At 47.2% G+C, this 23595-nt stretch overlaps 1 long non-coding RNA gene across 1 annotated transcript in view; it reads left to right on the top strand.

Annotated features, from left to right (window-relative positions):
- Nucleotides 1–23595, top strand: part of LOC113459453 (uncharacterized) — a 54674-nt gene that overhangs the window by 19295 nt on the left and 11784 nt on the right. The window contains exons 6-8 of the long non-coding RNA XR_012582334.1: nucleotides 1192–1291; nucleotides 8642–8732; nucleotides 22297–23240. This is a non-coding gene — a long non-coding RNA (uncharacterized LOC113459453). The remainder of the gene's footprint in view (nucleotides 1–1191; nucleotides 1292–8641; nucleotides 8733–22296; nucleotides 23241–23595) is intronic.

Genomic DNA, 23595 nt, shown 5'->3' with positions numbered 1-23595 from the left:
GTCTGCTAATATCCCACTCATTGGGTGGGTAGGAGAAGAGAAAAACGAGTGGGAATAAATCAGAAAAGCTGGAAATGTAGGGTGTTATCTGCAAAGTGCAGGTGGAAGAAATGTGTTCTCTCTTAAAGACTTCCCACAGGTTTAATTCCCCTGTGTCTTTTCTTTTAATGTCAGTGCTTAAAAATAGGACTGAAGAAGGAATATAACATTTTTGCTAGTGTTCAGCTGGCAGCTAGTTAGTGCTGGCTACTTATTGTATAGGCCAAATTGCTCAGATGAGACCTGCTTTATGGAGGTGCAAAATGGCTGCTGCTCCCAGGAAGCAGGAAAATTGGGAATCTTTTATCTTTTTTACTTCTTAGGTGGCACAGTGACCTGCAATGCCTTAGCTTAGAGTAATGAGTCTCTTGTATCTGTGCTTACCCACCAGATAACAGCAGGTCAGCTGGGCTCCTGGTAGAGTTGGGGAGGCTTAAATAAGGACAAGCAATTCCTCTAATGATCTCTGCTGCCCTCCTGGGGGAGGCTCACCTAGGATAATGCCATCCCCTGCTGAGTGACCACTATCATCCTTTATTTCCAAATCTGCTTCTTGCACTTCTGTGGTTAAGAAGGATTTAAGACCATTAGCAGAAGGCAGTGTGCTGTCTGGGAGAGGTTTGGCCCTGTGATGTGTTTCCTTCTCAGTGCTGGTTGGAGCTCTGTGCTCCTGAAATACCCAAACACAGGTTTAGAGCCTCTGTGGGGAAGGACTCTGCATTTGGCAGCTGTTTGGTTTAGCTGCCTGCTGGAACAAAGTCAGCTCATCCTTTCTGAGGTGCTGGGCTGTGCTGGCTGGAGCCTGGACCTGCTGCTGCTTTTGCTGTGCATCTGATTCTAAGTTCAAAAGTCACTGGTTTGAGGGAGTGGTGTGACTGACTGGGTGGTTTTGTGATGGACAAAGGGAGCAGGAGGGCAGTTGGGGTCCAGCAGTGGGTGTGCAGCAAGGTGAGCCTGGGCTCAGACTCACTGGCTGAGCTGAGTTAAAGGCAGTGAAAATGGTGATGTGAGGGCAGGTGGAGAAAATGGGGACACTGTGTCTCTCAGGGGCTCCCACCCCTTCCTCCACCAGTGGGTGTGTTGGGTTAAGAAAAAACCCAATAAACTAAACTAAATGAAACGAAACTAACTTAACTAAACTGATTCTTCCAGCCTGGAACCTTCCTTGGTGTGATGAGAAGCCCTGGACTGAGCTGCTCCCTGTGCAGCTGTGTTCTCTGCAGTGACGGAACTTGGTGACCCAAGGAGAGAGGTAACAGAGGAATAAATCCTCCATGGGTGGGCAGTGCTTCCCTGCAAGGGCAGACCTCTCCTGCCAAAACCTTTAGAGAATTGGTTTCATTACAATTTAAAATGCACTTAAAACTCTCAGCGAGGCAGGATGGGATTCTCTTTTCAGCTCCCTGCAAACCAGCTCTTCCTATCATGTCCTGCTCCTTTCCCATAGCCAGCATGCCAGCACAGATACGCTGCAGAGCACAGATCCCACTGGCTGTGGGATAGGCAGACAGAGCTTGTCTACACAGCCCCTGCTGTCTGCAGTCTCTCAGGCCAGTTCTGGGCCAGCCAGGCACCTCTTTTCCCTGGTAGCATCAGGGCACTCCTTTGCCTCCTGCAGGCCAGGCACTGGCACACCCCACTGGCACCAGCAGCTGCTGGCACTGCCAGTGCAGGGGTGCATAAAAAACATTTGTGATGCCTCAAGAAAATATATCCCTCTTTCTGAAAGCTATATGAGATGGAGCAGCACCTTCTGTTTATGCTGCCTCTTGCCAGGCTTTTTAGCATTATTTATTAGCTGGAGAAGAGCTCAGGAGCCAGCAGCACCTTCCCTTGGAGCCCTGTCCATGCTGTCCCTCACCGTGGCACACTGCCCACTTGCTGAGTGTGTTTGCTTTGCTGTTCAGCTGTTTTAAGGCCCTGCTCACCAGCTAGGATTTGGAGAGATTAATAATGTCTCTTTTCTGTACAATGTCCTTGACAAGCCAGAAATTCACCCATTTGCTGTTCTGAGCAATTAAATGGTGCCGTGGACATCCACCCCCATGCAGGCGGTTGGCAAAAGTGCTGTGTGCTGGAGCTGCAGAGCCCGGGGAGTGAATCTGTGCAGCCTGGCACTGAACAGCCCTGCTGGCTCCCCCAGCCCTCACTGCTGTGCTACTCAAACACAAACATCCAAACCAGCACTGGCATTGCCCAGGCCAGCTGCTGATGGTGGGTAACAAACCAGCATGGTGGGTTTGCTGCTGTCACTGGGAGCCTCGATGGATGGCAGGGCTTCTCTATTGACTGCCCTTCCGATCAGAAACTGGATGGGACCACAGGGAGCTGGTAAGGGAGGAAAACCATTCTGAATGCACTGTTAGTGCCCCTTTGCAGGATTGGTGAGCATGAAATGGTAATGTGTGTTTACGGGATGCAGAAAAGCAAAAGCTGGTAAACTTGCTTGGGTTTTCCTTCCAAAGAAGAAATTCTGCTTCAGAAGAGATGGGGAAATACTTGCTCTAATAAATGTTCCTTTATTGCTGGGGTCTCATAGCAGAAAAGAATCTATATTCTTTCACAGAAGTTTTGGGAAAATTGGCAAGTATTTTAAAATATGAGGTGAAACAATAAACAAAAAAGGAAGATGGAGAGTTGGAGTTGGGAGAAGTGGAAACCCTTCCTGTCGGCTACTTCTTCCCTCAGGGTTAGTTTGCAAAAGGCATCAAATGAATGCTCTGCTCTTATTTCTGCATAGCTGGCAAGGATTCACCAAGCCCAATGGCTGAAAGTGTCCAGCAGGGACAGGTTCCCCTCTCTGTAGCAGCCCCAGCACCATGAAGCATCCCCTTGGATCACCTCTCACTGTGCCACACATTCCCATCCTCAGCAGCTGGTCTGGGTGGTGTGAGGCAGCAGAGCAGGTTCTGATCCCGTTTATCACTTTGTTGAGAGTTTGGAACTTCACTCCAAGGTTTTGTGTGGCTCTGGTGTGCTTTTGAAATGCCTGGGAGAGTGGCTGAGACACTGATGCACAGATGTGCAATGAAAGTATAAAAGCTGTGCTGTCGTTTTAGGAACGTGTGCTGTTCCCCTGGTTTGCCAAACTCCTACAATAATTGTAACACCTGCAGCCTTCCTGCAAAACAGCCCTGGATGCTTTTTTTCCTGCTTGCTCAGCTCGTTTCTGGCTGCCTGTCACCTGGGAGATGCCCTCTCCAGCACTGTGGTTATCGTTCCTGGAGCAGCTCCTGGGAGCAGGGTGGGAGCTGGGATTATTCCCTGCTTCCCTGGGGCATTCCATGATCCTGAATGAAGGACACAAGTGGCAGGCACAGCCAGGGATTAGCATGTAGAAATGTTGAATATTAAGAAAGCCTAATATGTTTGAGACCCAACTCCCCATAGAATTGTGAGTGAAATATTTGCAATGTTAAGGAAACAAGAATTTTGCAGTGTGAGGGGCTAGTGCTGGAAGGGCAATGAACTCATCTGCAAAGCCTGGTCTGTTTTATGTGATATCACCATCTGCTTGCTTCCCCTTGGTGTTTGTCCACCCAATGCTTTCAGTCAGAAATACAAGCAGCTTGGACAGGGGATGTTTTCCTTTATGTTGGCAAAGCCTGGAGATCTTGGGCTTTGACCCTAAAAGAGCCTGGGTGTCACCCAGGTGGAGATAGAGCTGACCCTGAACTGAAACATTATCCCTGAGCCAGACTCAGACCTCAGCAGCCTCAGCCCTTTGCCATGCTGGCACTTTTGAGACAGGGCTGAAATGTCCCAGCATTTTCTGGGAGATCTCTTGGCCCACCCACATGTGGGTGTCTCCTGGGCCATCACCTGGAGGCAGCTGCCCCAAATCCACCCTGTGCTCTGAGAGGTGCTTTCAGGATGTCTTGGCAGGCCTGAATACACAGGGCTGGGCTGTCTGCACAGGGCTGGAGTGCTCTGGTGAGGACATGACCACTTCCATGTGAGAGCCACCAGTTCAGCACTGCCTGAGGAACTGGCCTTGAGAGATTGGCACTCAGGCTTGGACCACCAACCACTTCTGCAAATGAGAGGACTCTATTTTTGTTATCCCATCCTGCTTTGTGGAACATAAGTGATTTCTTATGCATGCAGAGGTTTGTGATGCAAGTCTGCATTATCCACCCTACTTTGTTACAAATGAATCATAAAATAAACTTAATGTAACAAAGCACACAAAAGTAGAGGGATATTTGGATTGGCTTGGCTTGATGTTTTCTTTCATTTTTTTCTTTCTTTCTTTTATTTTTTCAGTTTGGCAAGTACTCTAAGGTTTTTATCCAGCTTTGTTCCCTTCATGTTATCCCTTTAGTTTTACATGGATCACTCCAAAGTACAGGAGAATCATGTAAAACAAAGAGAAGCAGACAACACCGAGGTGAAAACAGACCAGGTACATCAGGGTGTATTCTTCTAACCAATGTGTTTTGAACCTATGTGGGGGTGTTCTTGACAAAGAAGTTTTATTTCTATAGTTGTGGGTGTTATTTTCAGGGGTTTTCCCTGTGCAGAATGCTCTGTTTTGACTGAAGAATATTGCCATGAAATGCTTGGGCCACCAGCTATGGAAGGTCCTGGCATGGGGGGCTCTCCTAGGGCACATCCAGAGCCTCTGATGCTTCTGGTGGGCCCAAACTCTTTTTTTTCTTGTTGAGAATCCTCTCAAGGGGCCACAGGAGGGGACTGTCTCATTGGGTGAAGAGAAGCACAAATTAAAGAAAAAGGAATGGAGAATTGTTTTCAGGTCAAGTCTGTGCCCAAAAAAATATTTGTGTTCCCTTGAAAATCAAAACCACGCTCTGGCAGTAGAGAGCCTGCTTTGGTGAGGCTTTCTTTCTGGTTACCTCAGCAGAACAGATATACTCAGGGCATCTCTCACTCCATGCACCAGGTAACAAGGCAATGAAACCATTTCCAGGTGACTTTGGATGCCTTTTAGCAGCAGCCTGGCTGCCAGGAGCATGGCTGTGCCCTGCTGGAGCTGAAGTGCTGAGTGTCTGGGGCAGGCCCAGCTCTGCAGTGCTGGGCTGTGTCTGGGCTGTGTCTGTCTCTGGGCAGTGCAAAGGCTGCAATCACATAGAAATTCACTTTGGCAGGGGTGCTGAAGGCTCTCAGCTTGCTTGAGGCTTCAGGAGGCCTTAGTCCCAATCCTAAGCACTTGGACAGCTGTGTGCTGGGGGCCAAGCTCACTGCCCTCAAAATGGGTGCCAAAGGCAGCATTGATTTCAGAGGATGAGTGTAAGTGTGGTTGTGTTTGCTGCTGCCTTGGATGCACCTGGGATCAAGCCTGGACAGGCTGGATCCAAGCCAGCCTTGGATCACCTGGAGATGAAGCCTGGCTCCAGCGTGTCCTGGGTGGCTGCTTTGCAGGCAGAGCTTTAGTGTGGTGAAGCTGAACCCTGAGGGTCCAACCCTCAGCAGGCAGGAACAGATGCAGTTGTTGGTGCTTGTGGAAGAGCTGGGCCATCAATTATGGATGGAGCACGTGTACTTCCTGTTCCAGGGGACACGGAGCAGAAGGGCCTCTGCCTCTGTACAAGATGTGTACAGGCCCACAGTGAAATACAGCCACAGCTAAATGTTAATCTGATTTTTGGCTGTCTTCCTGCATTTTTGTTTGCAGATGTGAGGGGTTTTTTTGGTGTGTTTTTATTTTTTATTTTTTAATTAGAAAAGAATTCCCGAGGAACAAAGAGCCTGAGAGCTGTGGGTGTAAGATCTGAAAGCTCTCCTAATCAGAAAGGAGTGGGGAATCATTTAGAAGCCAGCCAAATAAAACTCAGGTGCCTACTACAGAGCAAACAACCTCCCAGTCACATTTGGAGTGGTCTCTTGCTCGCTGCAGAGAGAGCAGCATCTGTGTGAACCTTCCAGCACAGACATTGGAGAGTCACTTTTGTCCACACTGACCTAATGAGCAGGCCATTGGATTTGTTTTAATTATAATGGAGCTTTGATTAGTCCTTCTCCGTGCATCATAGTGAAGTCATGAGACTTCTGGACAGCCTGCAATGGTTCTTGGCTGCAATACTGTGATTATTGGATGGCTAATTGCACCCAAATACCACCCACTTAGAGTTGCTTAAAGAAAATTAAAGCCTGGGTAATCAGTGAAATAAGCCTTTTATGTACTCAGAGCAATGTAATGTTTGTTTTTTGTTATTACCTAACAAGAAATACACCAAAACACATGGAAAATATAAATTGTTTTATTGCCCAGGCAGTTGTTTGACAATTTATGAAGCAGCCCTGAGGTCACACAGTCCTGCTGTCTGCAGATGAGCAGTGGCAGAGAGCAAGAGCACATTCACCAGGTGCCTGTGGCCACAGAAGAGGGAGGCAGGGACAAGCCCAGCTGGTGGAGAGGCTGCTGGAGCCCAGGCAGGCTGGGGGTGCCTGTGCTGCCCTGCAGAGTCCCAGCTCAGAGTGGGGCTCATCAGGGGCATCTGGAGCTCAGCTGGGCTCATATGTTGCAGTGTGGTGCCATGGTTTGCCTCAGACATCCCGGGTTTCTCCCTGAAGATTCCTTCCCCAGGTGTGTCAGCCTCCTCTCTTTTCCCCTGCCAGCACAGTCTGTCAATCCTGGCATTCCAGAAGGGATTGGGCAGATTCAAAGGATGCCCCCTACCCCTGGGGAGACATTGGGCCATCCAGGTGTCCTTTGTCCCTTAAGACCTCCCCTCCTGTACCTGGTTAGTGGGATCCCTACCCCTTCCCTGCCCCTTTCCCCTGGGTTAAAAGGAACAGCAACCACACGGTTAAAGAGTTCTGTTGGAACTATTGGTGGATTCAGAGGCCTGTGGGCCAGAATCAAGCTCTGGATCCAAACCCTCCATCAGAACCAACTCCTTTCCTTCACCATCGCCTTAAAGCTTCTCCACCAAGGCAAACCTGAGCTCCTGCAAGCCTGGCCTTGTCCCCAAGTGCCCAGCTGCAGCACTCAGCCAGCCAAAGGTGTCTCTAGGGTGAAATCACCACAGTGCTGCTATTTGGTTCAGCAGCAAGGGCCAGACCAGCTCAGACACGTCCCATCCGGCAATATTGGTAAATATTCCAATACTCCTGGACCCTCGTGCATGCGGTGAGTGGACAGTTAGGGGGGCCTTGGGATTTTTTTGTGGACTAGAGAATCTGCCAGGCAGCCTCATTAATTGGGGATTTAGCAGGAAGTTACTTTTCCAGAGCTTGGTGTTGGTGGTTCTTTTGCCCCTGGTTTGGATGAGTCTGTGGGTGATGGAGCTCTGAGGCAAAGGGGGATGTTGTGCCTGTCCAGCCAGGTTTCAACCCCCCTGTCTGTGTGTATGTGATTCTGTTTGTGTGTATGTGATTGTGTTTGTGTCTGTATGTGATTTGTGTTTGTGTCTATATGTGATTTGCTCCTTTCTCTTTTGTTTGTTTGAGTTTTTAAATTATTTCACTTAGTGTTACTGAATTGATGCATTTGTATAATTTTATAATCAGAAGTGTCTAATTCCTAGAAAACCTCATGAGAAAAATTGGGCTTTTGTCCCCACATTCTTATGCTAATGTATCAAAAATAACCATATTTAAACATCACTAACTCTAAAACACATTTAAATTGGGACCATTGAACTTCACCTCCTATTTGTGTCAAGGGCTCCAAAACATGTCTTTTCTAAAATACAAGAAGTAACATAAAAGCCTCAGGCTTCTAAAAAGTCATCTCTTGAAAAATAATCTGGATTTCAGCTGGAGGTTGCTAGAGATGCAGTGAACCTTTTAGCAATGAGCTAAGCAACCCTGAAAATTAGGTTTATAGTACTTGTATCAACAGATTTGCTATAGAAGTTCAACTTCATTATCATGGCAACATTTTACAAGTAAGTGGTGGAGCTGTTAGAGAGAAGCTGAGGTTGGGCAGTCCCACAGATGAACTGGAAGTGGCTGGTGAGATGTCATTGTACCCATTTCTGGATTAACCAAATCACTGTCACATCCATGGGGCAGAGGAAGGGTCTTTGGGAAGCAGTGAAAAGCAGGGAGCCCATTCTGTAGACCTACAAGGCAGGCAAAACCTCTTTCCTTGTTGGCCAAATTCATCCCAGGCTTGCATAGGCAATGTTTGATCAGCCTAATGAGCTGGGGAGAGACAGAGCAAGCCTGTTCCTCTTTCTGATTGCATTTTGGCTGGGAAGAAGTGTGTGAAGAGGCAGCAGCGAGCCCCAGGTTTCCAAGGGGCTGCTTGGGTGACTCTTGCTCAGTGGTGGAAACCAAGAGTTATGGTTGTAAAATGAGCCATGGACCTGTCCAGGGGAGCTGCTGCCTGTGCCCACAATGGAAAGCAATACAAGCTGGGGAGCAGGGAGGATGTGGAACCCATCCCAGCCTGGCAGCTGTGCTTTGGGCAGCTCCTGTCCCGCAGTGGGGATGGCAGAGGGGACAGAGCGGCCACGCTCCCCCCACCCGTGAGCAGATGTTCTGCTGCTGTCCTGCTCCGTTAGAGCAGCAAGGGGCACAGAGCAGGACAAAGCCTGGCACTGCTGGGCTCTGGGGACACATGGTGACATGCAGGAGCCCCAAGAGCCTGCACTAACAATTTCTCCTGCAACACTTCCCCTTGCCTTTCCAGCCTTCAAAACGAAGGTGCTCGGGTGGAGTTCAGATGTCCCACAGAGGTCCAACCTAAGGAGCTGAAGTGACAGAGAATGTGTCATCCTCAGGTAAATTATTCCACTGAGTAACGAATGACCTCAGTTCTGCACCAAGAGCGATTTGATTTCCCTGTAGAAATGCCTTTGGTTTGTAGACACTGCAGCTGGAGATGCTTTGGACTGCCAGAGTGCAGAACCTCTGCTTACTGCTCCCTATGTGAGGGCCCTGCTGCTCACTGCCGAGACATCTCTGATCAGGGACAGGGACAGATGGAATGCATTGAGCACCTGGAGATCCCCGCCAGAGCTTCCGACCAGTTTCGACCAGTTCAAACCAGTTCTGACCTGTCCCAACCGGTTTAAACCAGTTCTGACCGGTTCTGACTGGTTCAAACGAGTTCATCCTGGTTCCGACCGGTTCAAACCAGTTCGGCCCGGCTCAGCCAGGGCCTGGCCTGTCCCGAGCTGCCGCTGAGCCCCGAGGGAAGCCAAGCCCTGGGTCCCTCTCTGGGTGTGCAGGAGCCGGGCAGGGGCTGTGGGGAGAGGCCGCCCTGAGCTGGGGTTCAGTCTGTAATGGCTGCTGTGTTCTCCTGCCTCTGCCCTGGCCCTGCCACAGGAGAAGGGAGGGCCTGGGACGGGCAGCTGTGCTGGGCTGGGGAACAGGGACAGGGGAGCCCGGCTGTGCCCAGCCTGCTCACACAGACTTCACCAGCTCACAGCGAGTGTAATTGCAGAGACAAAGTAGGAGCAGCCTGCAAATCCCAGGGATGGCAGAACATCCTGCCGAGGAGAAAAGGCCTTTCCGAGGTCCTGCTCCGGTGTCTGTGTGTGCTGGGTGATGTGTGAGTGCTCAGCCACTCTGCTGCCAGGTAGAAATGAGAAATTTCAAGGGCTATTGAGCACTCTGTGAATTTTCACAGTGCCTCAGCGCAAAGTTATTTAGCACAGGTGTTTTGGTAATTGTGATGCATTGGGAAAATTCACGGTGCTCAATGGCCCTCAAACTTCCACCTGCTTGGTGTGGTGGTTAAGTATTAGTGCAGTGGATTACAGGATAAAATATGCAGGAGATACTTGCTGGCTGCAGGAGGTTTTTTAGTACAGGTTGGATTTGTTCTATGCTGGGTTTGTTTATCTGATGTGTACTAGAGGACAGAAAGTTGGCTTTGAAAGTTGGATGTTTTAAACCTGATGGATCTGCACCTCCTGATAGCCCAGGTGAGAGCTCTGGGGAAATTTTTGTCATCTTAGTGCAGGGGATCCATGCTGTTGTCTCCTTATTACAAAGGTTTCATACAGTTTTTGTGTTTTCTTGTGGGCACCTCCTCAGAGCTCTGACTCTTTCTTCTTCACAAAACAGCCAACTGACTCCAGTCCCCTTCTCACCCAGCCACCCCACTCTTTTATAGCATCTTCTTCTCACTGCTTAAAGCTGTGGCCTGTTAAAGTCAGGCCTGTTCACAATCTTTGATAATTGGCCCAGCTGCAACTCCTTAGGGGTAAGATTTATTTTCTTTATTTTCTTATATTCTATCACCCTACAATTCCCCTTTTTCTTTTAATTACGGAGTTGCAGCATTTCTAGAAGGCCATGTTCAACTAAATTAATATTATGACACATTCATATATTTCGTTTAGAACTAATAGTTATACAAATGTTCAGACAACATATTACAGTATGAATATATATTTCTAAGTGTTGGTTCAGTTTTGCAGCTTTTCTCAGTTTACAAAGTACTTATCTTCAAAATCTTTTATACTCATGCTTAGCAAACATTAATAGCTGCAATTAATATATTTCACCAGTCAATAAACACACAGTGCTGAATAATAGAACTATTCTTTTTCCAGTTCGTACAGTTGCTTTAGTAAATTCTCCCCTTCTTACTTTTCCCCATGCAGTTCTCTACCCAGATCACCATGGGATCACGTTGCTTAATGTTTGAGTCTTCTTTCCTGAATCACCACGGGACCACAATGGTTGACGCTTAAGTCCTTTTTCCCAAATCCACGGGGTCATATAGTTCAGTATTTAAGTCCTTTTTGCCAAATCACGCCAAGGTCTCCAATTGTTGTCATCTTATTGCAGAGGTCCCATGCTGTTGTCTCCTTATCACAAAAGTTTCATATCTTCCTGATGTTTCTCATGGGCAGCTCCTCAGAGCACTGACTCTACAGGGGCTGCCTTTTATCCTGTTCCCTTGGCCCTGGGCAGTTGGGAGCCTGCTGGGTGCAGCCCAGTGGCTGTGCAGGCTCCCTCCAGGTGCTGTAAAAGCCACCAGAGGAGCTGCTCAGTTCTGCTGCTGCTGGAATCATGTTTGGACCTGTGTGTTGCATAGCAACCCTAAATTATTAAAAGAGCCCTCAAAGGCTATTAATGCTACTTATGCATAAATACACTCTGTCTTGCTCGTTTGTGAATTGTTTTTATGCTGTTTCTCAGCCAAGTGAAGGCTTTCATCTTCCTGAACAGTGAAACTCAATCTGTTTCCAGAAGGCTGCTGGCTCCTGCTCAGTGGCACAGGAGCTGTACCTGGTCTTTTCTAGGGCAAATTCCCTGGGTTTCATTAGAAGCAGGGCTTTCACTTATTGCTTATTCCTCATTGCTGACCAGCCTTAGCTCCCACTTGTGAAATGGATTTCCTGGCAAGCATCAGCAGAGGTTGTGTTTCAGGTGTGGGAGTTTCCTGTGTGAATCCTCATTCCCAGATAGAAAGCACTCACAGCTCGTCTGTCTTCACTTCTTCCAGGAAAAATCATCCCTGAAAGCAAGAGATGTATTTTGCCTTTTTCTCCTACACTTTGAAAACTGTCAGTACTAATTTAATTAGTTGATGCATAATCACAGGTTGTAATTTCCAAGTCTAATGTATTATAATATTGTTTGTACTGATTTTATGATGAAAGGCCTTGTCAGAGACTTTGTTTCTTTTCGAAAAAAGAAAAGGTATTTATAAACCTTTAAAAAACCCAAAACAAAGACTTTGTTGTTATGCAAATGAGATATACCAGATTAGGGAGGTTTATTTTACCTGAACAGGTATTGGCTCTGCAGCGTGACCCTGCTTTGCACAGGGTGTTTCCCAGGGCTGCTCCCCTTGCACTGCTCCAGCTGAGGGTCCCCAGGATGCTCAGTGCACTCAGGGGGACTGTGGGACACAGCACCAGTGGCTCAGGGTGTAAATCACCGTGTCCAGGGGCAAAAGGCCCAGTTTGGAGGCTGAGGGAGCCCAGTGATGATGCAGGAATTGTTGGTGGCTGTGACCCTGCCTGGCAGAGAGGGGCTGTCCTTCCTGAGCTGATGGATCCTCCCCAGCTGCCCCTCTCAGGGATCATGGAGCCACCAGCAGCATTTTACCAAAGCCCACTTTATTTCTCCAATCTCCTAGCAAGGAACGTCTTCACTTTGCATGCAGACTGAAGATCCAGCCAGGTGGAATGGGAGTAAGCAGCACAGAACAGGAGGCCCCTCTGCTCTGAGCAGGATATGTGTAAACCCTTTTGTTTTGGGGGGATCTGCTTCATTTTGCATATGGTGTCCTCCAAGAGATGTCCATGGCTGCAGGCTGTGTGTCTGCTCCCTGAAAAAGCAATATATTTCTCCTCCTTCATGCTGGAGCCTTCACTGTCAGATTTCTGCCACTGGGTGAATGACCGTGTGTGTCTGTCACCAATTGCACAGTCTGTTATTTAAATTACAAAGCTCATTCTTTGCATCAGCTTATGCACAGCAAGTTAGCAATCTATGCATAAAGTCCCAGCAGGCAATGATTGTCTCCTAAGGAAGGCAGAAGGAAAGGCAGCCCACTGGATTGACAGAAATATCACTGAATTCAGATTTGCTCCTGGAACAATTTGGTTTTCTTTCGAAGAAAGTTGGCATTAACACGGTTGTGACTGAGCATAGGTGAGCGCAGTGTTGAAAATTAGGCTGCCAACACAATTACAATGTGGTGTAAAAAACCCCCCGGTGTTATCAGCTTGTTTATGACCTCAGTAAAAAACAAACCCCAGACCTGAAAAATTATGCTAATTCTGCTTTGATTTACAGCACTGATAACCAGCAGTGTGCTGCCAGAGCTGCCTGATGTGTGTGCCCAAGGAACCTGCATGGATCTCAGGGGCTTTCTGCAATGTTTTTCCTTAACGGTTCATTGAGATTTGGGTTCTGGTTATCATCGCTCCCACTCTGGGCATTTCCTCCTGCCGTGGGTGGTGTGAGCTCACTGACTCACCAGCAGGGTGAATGTGGGTGTGATCCAGGTGAGCTGGCAAAAAATTGTTATTTTCTTTAACTGCTAGCCATAGCAGGGCTGTTCTCACCTTAGCCTGGGCAGTGGCCAGGCAGGGCGGCAGAGGGGATTGTTGTAGCCCATTTCTCCCCTGTGGTGTGGTTTCTGCAGGACACTGCCAGCAGACATGTTTAAGCTGTGCTGGCCTTTCCTCAAATCCTTGAGCTGCTCTCAGACCAGTCCCCTGCCCCACCAACACCCCTGGCAGTGTGGTGGAGTCACACTAAGCACCTCCACTCCTTCAGAGGGGCTGAGCCACGTGGGTCTTGGAGCTTTCTGTGGATAAAAAGGCTCTTTTCACAGCCATCCCTGTTTACACTTTCAATTGTTAAACAGGAGTTACAGTTCAAAACTGACTGAGCCCTCCCAGACCTTTTCCAGGTGTTCTCCCAGAGGGTTCTGAGGTGTGTGTGCATCTCTGTCTGTGCACAATGGGCAAGGAGATGCCCTGGGGGCCCTGAGCTGTCCCTGGGGGCTGCAGGCAGGGCAGCCCATGGCTCTGGGCTGGGCTTCAGTGGGTCAGTCACCCCAGCAGTGTCACCTCCTCCCAGCAAACCCCCCCTGCATTCTTGCCCTGTGCTGAATTTGCAGTGCTGCCCTAACCACAGCTCATGGTCATTTGCATCTCTGGGGTTCAGCTGTGTTTGCACGTGCTCAAAAAATCAGAGGAAGCAGCTCCTGTCCTGGAGATCTCCCTGTGCCCTGGCCAGGCTGGTGCAGCAGGGCCCACTCACCCTCTCCACACCCTGGGCAGTTCTGAGCACGTGTCCAAGACCCCCATAATATCTTGTGAGTCATTTCAACCCTGGAACAATTTCAGGATCCCTGGTAATGTTCTGTCTCCTTGCAGCAAAATGATTTGGGAAAGGCTGCCCTTCACTCTCAGGTTTCAAATGACCTTTTTTTTCTCCTTTGACAGAGGGATAAAATAACAGAAATTAGTGTGATAATTTTTGTTGTTTGGGGGTTTATGATGCAATATCTATTGGCTGGTGTGACATTTCCCCTTGCTGGGTGGAGCCCCTGTGTGCTTTGCCATGCAGTCTCTGAGCCATGGCCTTAAAATGGCACATCTTAATCTAACGAGTTTAAGCACAAACAGTTATTATTTCTAGAGGAATACATGCTATTAAGTGCTATTAAAATTCTGCAGATATTATTATAACATTGGATGAAAAGCACTGGAAAAGGCTGAACTCTCACCTGCAAAGAGGCACATAATGCAAATCAAGAGAGCTGCAATTCTTTACCTCTTTATTGGCTCACAAACCTGCAGCTTGTAGGAGTCCTTCAGGATACCCCCCTTCACAACTCTATTTATTTCCAAACACCACTAAAGGAACAGTTTTTTCCCTCAAGGTAATTGCATAACTTCCTTCTGTTTCACACTGAAAAGCACCATGCACATCAGTGGGCTGCAGAGCATGTTCAGATATCTCTTACCCTTCGCTAATGATGTTCAGTAGATCAATCAGGGGGAGAGTAATTTATTTTTTTTTCCTTCCTTATAGAGGATCTTGATCTTTCTCTGAGGGGAATGACCTTGACTTGATAATGCAGCTAAACTGGGAAAGCTGTTTTGCTATTCAAACTGAATTTAGACTAGCTAAATAAATAGCAGGCAAAGGAACAAATCTTTTCCCCTAAATAAATGTAAGATATTAAGACCTGGCTTTGTAATGATTACAGTCTAATACACAGCTTGCTGAGAGGAGGTATTTTGCCCGTGTCTCTAACCCTGAATTTTCGATTCATCTCTGTGGAAATGCTTCCTTTTCACTATACATTTTGTGCATACAAAGAACAATTTAAAACTTACATGGTATGGTCAATCAGAGATACCTAACTGGCTCTTTGGAATACATGAATTGTGCTTTTTTTTTTCTTTTTTTTTTTTTGTTAATACAAACACAAAACAAGTCAGTGGCACCACATTAATCATTCAAGCCGATTGGAAAGTCTCCAAGCACCAGCTGAGTTTAAAAAAAACCCCAACAACTAAACAAAAACCCCACACACTTTGATAAGAGCCAACTGGGAATGAGATTCTTTTTTTTCCTCTAAGTTTCAAAAAGAACAACAACAAAAAAACAATTGGAAGAATTGGCAAGCAAACAAATTGAACTATCATGGCCGGTTGTAAGGGCCATGCTTTGGCTCTGGAGAAACAATTCATAAATATTCATTAGCCTGGGGAAACATGAAAAACAGGATTAGACTTGTTCGTGGGAGTTCATCTTTGGGGTCAATGCTGGGGTGAAAGAGCCAAGACAGGCAAATTGCAGTTTTATAACGCATTTCCCGGGACAGACAAGATCTGCAGTCTTCTCTCTTAAAAACAAAAGGAAAAAACAACCTCAAAAGACAGCAAAAAAGCCTTTTCACTTGCTCACACAGCAGAGATGCTGTCTCAGCTCAGGCACACCCGCTGTGCTCCCCAGGTGCTGTGGGACAGCGCTGGCTCTGTGTCCTGGGGGCTCTGTGTGCCCTGTCCCCAGTGCTGGCCTGTCCCCACGGGCCATGGCACTGCTGTCATGCTGTGTTTGACATGACAGGAATGGTGGATTTGTCTTTACAAACAATCTCTGGGTCTGCTGGTAGATAAAACTGGCCCTGGGAGATAAAGGAAACAATGGGAAGGGTTCTGCTGATTGATAAATGGAAAAAGATATTTTGCTTTTACAAATAAACTTTAGGTTTGCTGAGAAGTGAAATTAGACATTGAAAGATGAAAGGAACAATGGGGAAGAAAAACCCCTAAATTCCATAAGAATTAAAAAATAAAAGGGAGGGTTATAAATTCGAGGGGAATCTTTGGTATCAGGCATTCTGGGAAGTCTGTACCTCTCAAGTACCTCAGCCAAGGGGGAAAGAGAGAAGGGAAATGTGGCTGGGAAATTGGGATAAAAAGGGAGGCTACATCCTCCAAAAATTAGAGGGATCCCGGGGGAATGCCCCATGGCCTCTCCCTTTATTGGAATAAAGTAAAAGGACTCCCTTGTCTCCATTTTGGACATAAACCTCTGATGTTTGTGGATTAATTTTCCTAACAGACACTTGTGAGGTTCCCTTATCCCGTATTCATTGCTGGCATGGGGGACGCTGCCAGGGCTCAGTGCCTGGGGTGTGCTGGAGCTCTGTACAGAAATTGGGGTTTCACTGGAGGAAAAGGTCCCATGGTTCTGGAGCTGGCAGGGTCACTCCTGGAGTCCCTCACAAAGTCAGGGCACAGCAGAGAGCTGATGAGCCCAAAAGGCAGAAAGGATGGGAAGAGCTCACAGTAAGCACTGTGGAACCACCCCCAGGCTGCTGGGGAATGGAAAGCTGTGACCTCTGGCAGGATGGGCAGGAGCAGGAAGGTGTCCATATGCCACCTGTCCCTGCCAGAGGCTGAGATGAGGAGAAATGAGTCTCAGGAAATGCAGCCAGGTCCAGATGAGAACCCAGTACTGCAGGATTGGAGCCTCTGCCTGCTCTGCTTCCAGGGAAAGGCTGTTCCTCTGTTTGCTCCTTGGTTTGGAAGGTGACATTGGTACTGCCTGTTGCCAAATGTGTGTGTAACTCCTTAGCAAGTGCTCTCCATGGCCAGGATGGATGGCTGTGTGCTGCCATGAGACACACACTGGCATTAGAGGCACCCTGTGGAATCTGAGTGAGCCCTTGTGCTCATAGGAAAAGGAAAATACAGCATGACTAGAAACAATGAAAAATCAGCCCCTCCACTTTTCCCTCCATTGCAGCATGCCAAGTTAATTGTGTTTTAATGCCTCTAAAGTGAATGAATGGGGATTTCAGTGACTTTATCCCTCATCTGTTCAGGACAGATACACCATTTGTGATTTCTACACTTAGGATTGCAGGATTGTAAGATTCTATCAGGTCTGTGTGTCAAATTTCAAGGTTTTGGTAGCAGGGGGATACAAGGGTGGCCTCTGTGAGAAGCTGCCAGAAGCTTCCCCAGTGTCTGATAGAGCCAAGGCAGAGCTGCCCCTGGCCAAGGCTGAGCCCTTCAGGGGTGGTGCAGGCTGGCAGTGCCTCTGGGATAACAGCTTTAATAAGGACAGAGGAAACCAAACCCCTGCACAGGATTGCAGCTGGGGTGAGGGGGAGTGTCTGGGAGAGGAGCAGCTCTGCAGAGAGCAAGGCTGGGGAAGGAGGAGGGGAGGAGGTGCTCCAGGCACCAGAGCAGAGATTCCCAAGCTCCAGATATCTGGCCTAACACCCACCCAGCACAACCTGAGGAAATTTCATCTTGTCTTGTTGCTTTTTGCTTGGGAGAAGAAATGAACCCCTGCCAGGTTATAACCTCCTTTCAGAGAGGGATAAATTCTCCCCTAAGCCTCTTCTTCTCCAGGCTAAAAACCCCCAGTTCCCTCAGTTGCTCCTCATCAGATTTGTGCTCCTTCTATTGCCCAGGAATATGATCCTTAAATCCTGGTAGGTGGGACAAGGTGTTGGAGCCTTTCTGCCATTGGACAAGTGGCTGGAATTGAAAAACATCTCCCAAAGTGTGGGTGAGGAGGTACAGTCTAAGAGTCTTGCTAGAAATTACACCAGTTGTGTTGACAAATAGGGCAAGGATGAAGCTGAATTTAGGAAAACAGTAGCTATTTATATTTTCTGCTACACTATAAGTAAAAAACCATGGAAGTAAATTGGTTTGTCTGCAGGATCCAGCTGTTAAATAGCAGCTTTCCCAGTTTCAGTGGGAAATGCTTTGCCTTGTGGTACTTGGGATACTGTAATATTGCCTTGCATTTTTGTTCTATATTGCAGAGTCATTTCCTCCATCTTTGCAGTTACTTCTGTCATCTCTTGTGCCTTTTAATATTCCACAGTAACTCTCAGCAGAAGCACCAGAGGCTGAGGGGAAATTGGGCTTTCTCCACCAGAGCCTCTTTGTGCAGGGTTTTCTGTTTGCTGATTACTATCTTGAACAAGCAGAATCCTGACAAATGAAGGGGGGGAAGGGGCTGCTCCCGTTGAGCTTTTGTACCTTCTCCAGGTTGTTTTCCTCTGCTTGCTGGGTTACAGAGATACAATCACAAAGCTTTAATACTCTTGCTTTGGGGTGAGGGATTTCCAGCTCTGCAAGGTGGATTTCACTGAGCCTGATGGTGTGGGCAGGCAGAGCTGCAGGACAGGCTGAGCAGGGCTGCAGCTCTTCCCCAGGGTGATTAGAGCTGCTCACCTGCTGGGAGAGGATAACAAGGAGGGACCAATGCAATGCTAAACAACGGCACTGTTATTAGAGGGGATTTAAACAGCTCCTCTGCACTGGGACATTCTGAGTCTGGGTTTACCCCAGTCCAGGTGTCTCACAGGTATTGGGTACAAGAGCTGTGGGAACAGCCCCCAGCTCAGCCTGATGGAGCTGCTGGTTTTGGAGGGCATGTGGCTGCTGTTTTCCCTTCATGCATGGTCAGGCATTCCTGGTTACACACAGGCAGTCTGAGCCTCATCCTTCCCTGCTCTGTGCTTTTAGTCTCTTGCTGTTTTCTTTTTCTTGCCCTGCATTGATACTTCCTTCACACTTCTGCTGGTCCTCCATCACCAGCAGCCAGGGCATTGCAACTGTCTATATTTTAACTTAAAGTGAGTGGCATCTTTTCTCCTGGCAACAAGCTGCTTTGCTTTCTTTGCCTCTCCTTCAATAAAAAGTGACAAGTGCTCCTTCACAGAGCAGTGCAATCAAAGGAGCTGCTCGCAGAGAGCTGTCAGGAAGTTGTGCACTCTCTGCAAACTGTTTCACTGTGGGACCGCTTCAATAGAGTTCACATCCTTCCCATCTCTCTCCCTCTTGTGACAGTGCCTTGCACCCTCTCTGATGATATCACAGCTTATCTCATCGTGGCTTATCTGAATAATCAGTGCTGGGTGTTTGAAACCATCTCAGAGGGGTTTTTGTGGCTCTGCAAAGCTCCACGATGTGGTGGATGCAGCTGAGAGCTGCAGAGAGGGCTCAGCTCCCTGCTCTGAACCAGCAGCCTGCTAATTGCTGGGTCAGTGTACAAGGACATTTCAGGATGCACTGATGTGCATCTTCAGTGGTTCAGGCAATCACAGCCACTCTTTGGATGGAGGGTCTCATCTTGCTGAGTGCCAGCTCTGCCTAGCAGCAAAGAGGCCTCTCAGCAATGCTGCAAATCAATAATGTCTCCAGTTCTCCTCCAAATTCCCTGTTTACCTCTCCCATCCTCCTATCTTCATCTCCAGCCCTGATGGGCATCTGTTACCCACTGCCTCAGTGCCAAGCCCTTGCCAGTGTGTGTTGGAGGCTGGGTTGAAAATGCTGCAGTTCCTGGCCAGAGGCTGCTGAGGATCTGTGTCACCCAGGGCAGCCCCAGTCCCCAAGGCAGAGCTTGCCAGGCTCCTTTTGGGCTGCAGTGGCACCCTTGGCAGCGTGGCAGAGGATTCAGCAGAGACCTTGGGTGGTGGATGTGATGTGCCCCTTTGCTCACCACAGTGGGCAAGGCCGGGGCACAGGTGGGGCATAAGCTTGACATTAAATGCATGAATAAATTCACTCAGGGTAAGGCTGCCTTTGTTACCTGGCCTAGCAATTAGGGAAGGACTGCCACAGCTAGGTGTGCTGGCACAAACCAGTTCCTGGTGTGGAGATGTTGGCAGGAGAGTTTGGCACTATTGCTGACAGAGCAATGCAAGGATGGAGAGTACAGAGATGGCTTTTTGACTCATTCTTAAATCTGAGTCCAGCCAGTTCCCACTAAATATAATTTTAATTTATTTGGACCAAGTGAGTTTTAAGATGAGATTAGAGTTCAAGCTAGTCACAAAGTCTGCCACCTTTACATGAGCAGCCATTTCATTTTGGTCTGTGTTCCTAGAGATGATCCAATACTTACACTGGAATCCAGAATTTTTAGGAAGGCATTGCTCTCAATATTTCTTTGCTTTGTCTTGTTTTCTTATGTCTGTCTACAGTATTGACACAGTTTAATCCCAGCTGGCAACTGAGAACCCACAATCACTGGTTCACTCCCTGCCCTCCCAAGTGCAATGGGGAGGAAACCTGGAAAACAGGCGAAATTCATGTGTTGATATAAGAACAGTTTAATAGTGTAAATAACTTTAATAGCAATATTAACAAGAATAATAACAACATGATGTTGTGGTTGTTGTTATGAAAAGAAAATAGTGGAATAAAAACCAGGATGATTTTATTCCAAGTGATTCAGAGGACAGTCTCTCACCACCCACAGATGGATGCTCAGCCTCAATCAGTGGCTCCCCCCAGTTGATGCCCTGAGCATGTGGAACATCCCCTTGGCCAGGTCAGGACAGTGCAGCCAGGCCCCTCCAGCTTCTCATGCTCTGCTCCCTGCCAGGACATGGGACTGTGGAAATTCTCTGACTCAGAGTGAGCACTGCCTGGCCCCAGTTAAACTTTGGGGTGCTCTTGGTGTTATTCTCCTCCAAAACCCAAACACAGCCCTGCACCAGCTACTGAGAAGATAATTGACTCTATAGCAGCTGAAACCGGGACAAGTATGTTTCAGTGAGTTATTACCTTCATTGTTAGGTAATTTTTTTTATGCTGCTAATTTAAATGAATATTGCTTTATTGAGCATAGATGTACATTGGTATGAGCAGTAGGAAGCTCAGAAAACTACTTTGCAAGAATTCTCCTTCTGCTACTGTGCTAATGAAACTGAAATACTCTTCCTTGCAGTGGTCTGTGCAAGATAGCTGGACTTTTTACATTTTGTAATTAGTTTCTAGATGATTATCTATTAATATTTCATGCTTGATTCTATGCCAATGCCTGCTTTTGGCCAAGGTCTCTTCTGACCATCTTATTTTGCATATTAGTACTAAGCTTCTGAAGAAAACACTGCTTTTGCTGAAATCTGGGAGGCTGCACTTGCTGAGCAGACTGGGGTAGCAATTTGGGAACTTCAATAATTACTCCTTCGTTCCCAAAAGTCTGCTTATACAGCACATAAATGTGAACTAACCTTTAGGAATCCTCTGCAGCTCTGACACCTAATATCAGACTCACACTTTGCAACAGGACAGAGAATGTATAATTTATGAGCTAGTGAAGTATCTTTAATTAAAACTATTTTCTAAATTTTGACTGAATTTAATTCTAATCTAACAGAAAGAAGCAATTCAAGTCCAGCTGAGGTTTTCCTTAAATACCACCCTTGTTATCTGGGAGACTTTGAATCAAGTAAGATAGATGGTTTTAATTTCCATGTTCTCAGTGTAACACTTGGGGTCAATGTTTGCATACTTATCATAGGCAGTTTGCCACTGACAACCACTGTAATTGTTCAACTTTTCCTTGGTGAAGACCTGATTGACTATTATGCACTGTATTTATTTTGTCTCACACTAAAATATAGATGATTGATTATTCCATTATTCTATTGACCAAGGCTGTAACAAGGTGTGACAAATATGTGCCATTGCAGTCCATAACCAGCTGTGCAAGGTGGTGCAGTCAGGTAGGAGAATTTTAATGCTCACAAATCTCTGGAAAGCCTTAGCAAACTTTCAGGACACTGCATTTAAAAGATGTTTCCTGAATGAATGGTCTTCATTTCTGCTAGGTACTTGCTAAGGATGAAAAAAGAAAATAACAGGTCCTGATCTGAAAAGCTTAAAATATGATTGAGAGTCCATGGGAGTCAAGGGAAATTCTTCCAATGAGTTGCTGGGCTTTGGCAGGGTCCTGAGGGTAATCCTTCTGTTTACTTCTCTGAGAGTTGTGTCAGCCCTGAAAAAAATCTCCACTTGTTAACTGCATTAAAATGTGCAGAGAAAGAAATGTCTTCTGTCACTGATGTGGCACATTAATGTGAATTATATGCACATATCAAGGGGAAAGAGAAAAATCCTGTATTTTAAAGCTCTTTATCTGCAACTTGGTATTTGAAATACATAATTTAATTATCTTTGAACTACTTTGTTCCTTCTTAAAATAAATTGTATTTAATTTTCCTTTTAAATATCATGCATTGATGGACACAGCACTGGGGATTGTGGCAACAAAATGGTGTTGAACCAGCCACTGGAAATTAGTACTAATAAACAATGCATTTGCTACCAGTCTGTCATATTAATTAGTCTTCAAAATGTGTCAGTGCTTTTCATTTGTATTTAGCATTGCCTGAGCTTACTGCCAATTAAATACAGTGTTGTTATCAACTCACACGTGATTACATTGGATTAATATGGTTGTTTTCTTTGATCCACTATAATTAAAAATCAGAGTTGTGATTTTAAACAAGTGTAAAAATACAATTAGTTTGTATATGCAGCTGTCTTTTCCTTCTAATATTCTTTAATAACATTCACCTCCAATTAACAGCTGTGGAAACCCTGGGCCTTGTTTAGCACTCAGAGGAGACTGAAGCATTTTGGAAGTGCTGGAAGAAGCCCCATGCCTGTCCCTATCCTCACCCTCTGTCCAGTTGTTTTGGATGATGTTTTGGAGTGAGACCTGTGACCCTTCAGCCCCCAAATCCTCCATGGGAACTCATCAGATGCAAGCTGAAAGAAAATACTGCCCTAAAATTCCATATTGTTTCCCTTGAAGCCTGATGGCTGCTCCATGCCTAAACCCCGGGGATGCTCTGATGGCCGGGAGTACCACAGGGGGAATGGGATGTGCATCCTCCCTGTCCTGTGCCCCAGGGGCACATGGAGACATGGGCTGGTGCAAAATGGGCCACTGACTGTTGGGGGGATGAGAACACCTGTGCGACAGCCCCAAATAACCAGTCCAGCCCACAATAACCAGTTACCCAGTCTGGGCTTTGGAGGCTCCGGTGTTTCACTGAGCTCGAATTTGGGACCTGCCACCCAGCAGGGGTAAGGACCAGACCAAATGGCACCACTCAAAGCAGAAGGACACTGTTTCCCATCACCTCCCCCTCCTCTGCTGCTGACAGACAGGGCGCAGGCAGCAGAAAGGCTGGAGGAGGCTGCTCTTCTGCTGGAGCAGATAGAAGTAATTAGTCAAATCACTGCGGCGCAGAGAGGGAAGCTGGCCCATCTCCTGTGCACCACAAATGACTCATGGCATAACAACTTCAGTAAAGGGGCATTTTTTCCCTCTTCTGCTTCAAGCAGGGAAACAGAGAGATGAGCTTTTCAAAAGGCCATCAAGGCTTTTGTTTGAGAGCTTTGCCTTCCAGGTCTCCCAGGACCACTGAGAAAGTCATGACCTGGATAAATGTCATCAGCAGTCTCTCTGGGAGGCACGGACACCAAGAGCATTTCTGCCTTCTGAAGGAGCACAGCCATGACCTGGTGAGCAGCTGGCAGATAGCTGGTGGCTTGTTATCCCCCAGCCTGATAGACCATTTACACCACTCCACCCCAGTTTGCAGGATCCTGTGGGAATAGGGCAGCCACCCCCTTGTCCATACAGCCACATGGGGAGGGCACAGCAAGGGCACTGCAAAAGCACTGCTGGCTGGAGAACATTTTCCCAGCAAGCAGAAACAAAGCGAGACTTGCTGTCTTGCTCTTTGCCTCCCTTCCCAGGCAGTGAGGAACAGTCAGGGCCCTGCCTGCTGAAACCTGCTCAGTTCAGCTGAGTCTTGCCCACTGCTGTACTCCACCGGCTGCCACTGTGAAGGACACAGTCCTGCAAGAGGCAGAG

Source organism: Zonotrichia albicollis, chromosome 12 (genome assembly GCF_047830755.1).
Source record: "Zonotrichia albicollis isolate bZonAlb1 chromosome 12, bZonAlb1.hap1, whole genome shotgun sequence".
NCBI classification, from domain to species: domain Eukaryota; kingdom Metazoa; phylum Chordata; class Aves; order Passeriformes; family Passerellidae; genus Zonotrichia; species Zonotrichia albicollis.
The sequence above is the reverse complement of the archived record's forward strand: the minus strand, read 5'-3'. Positions and strand labels throughout refer to the sequence as shown.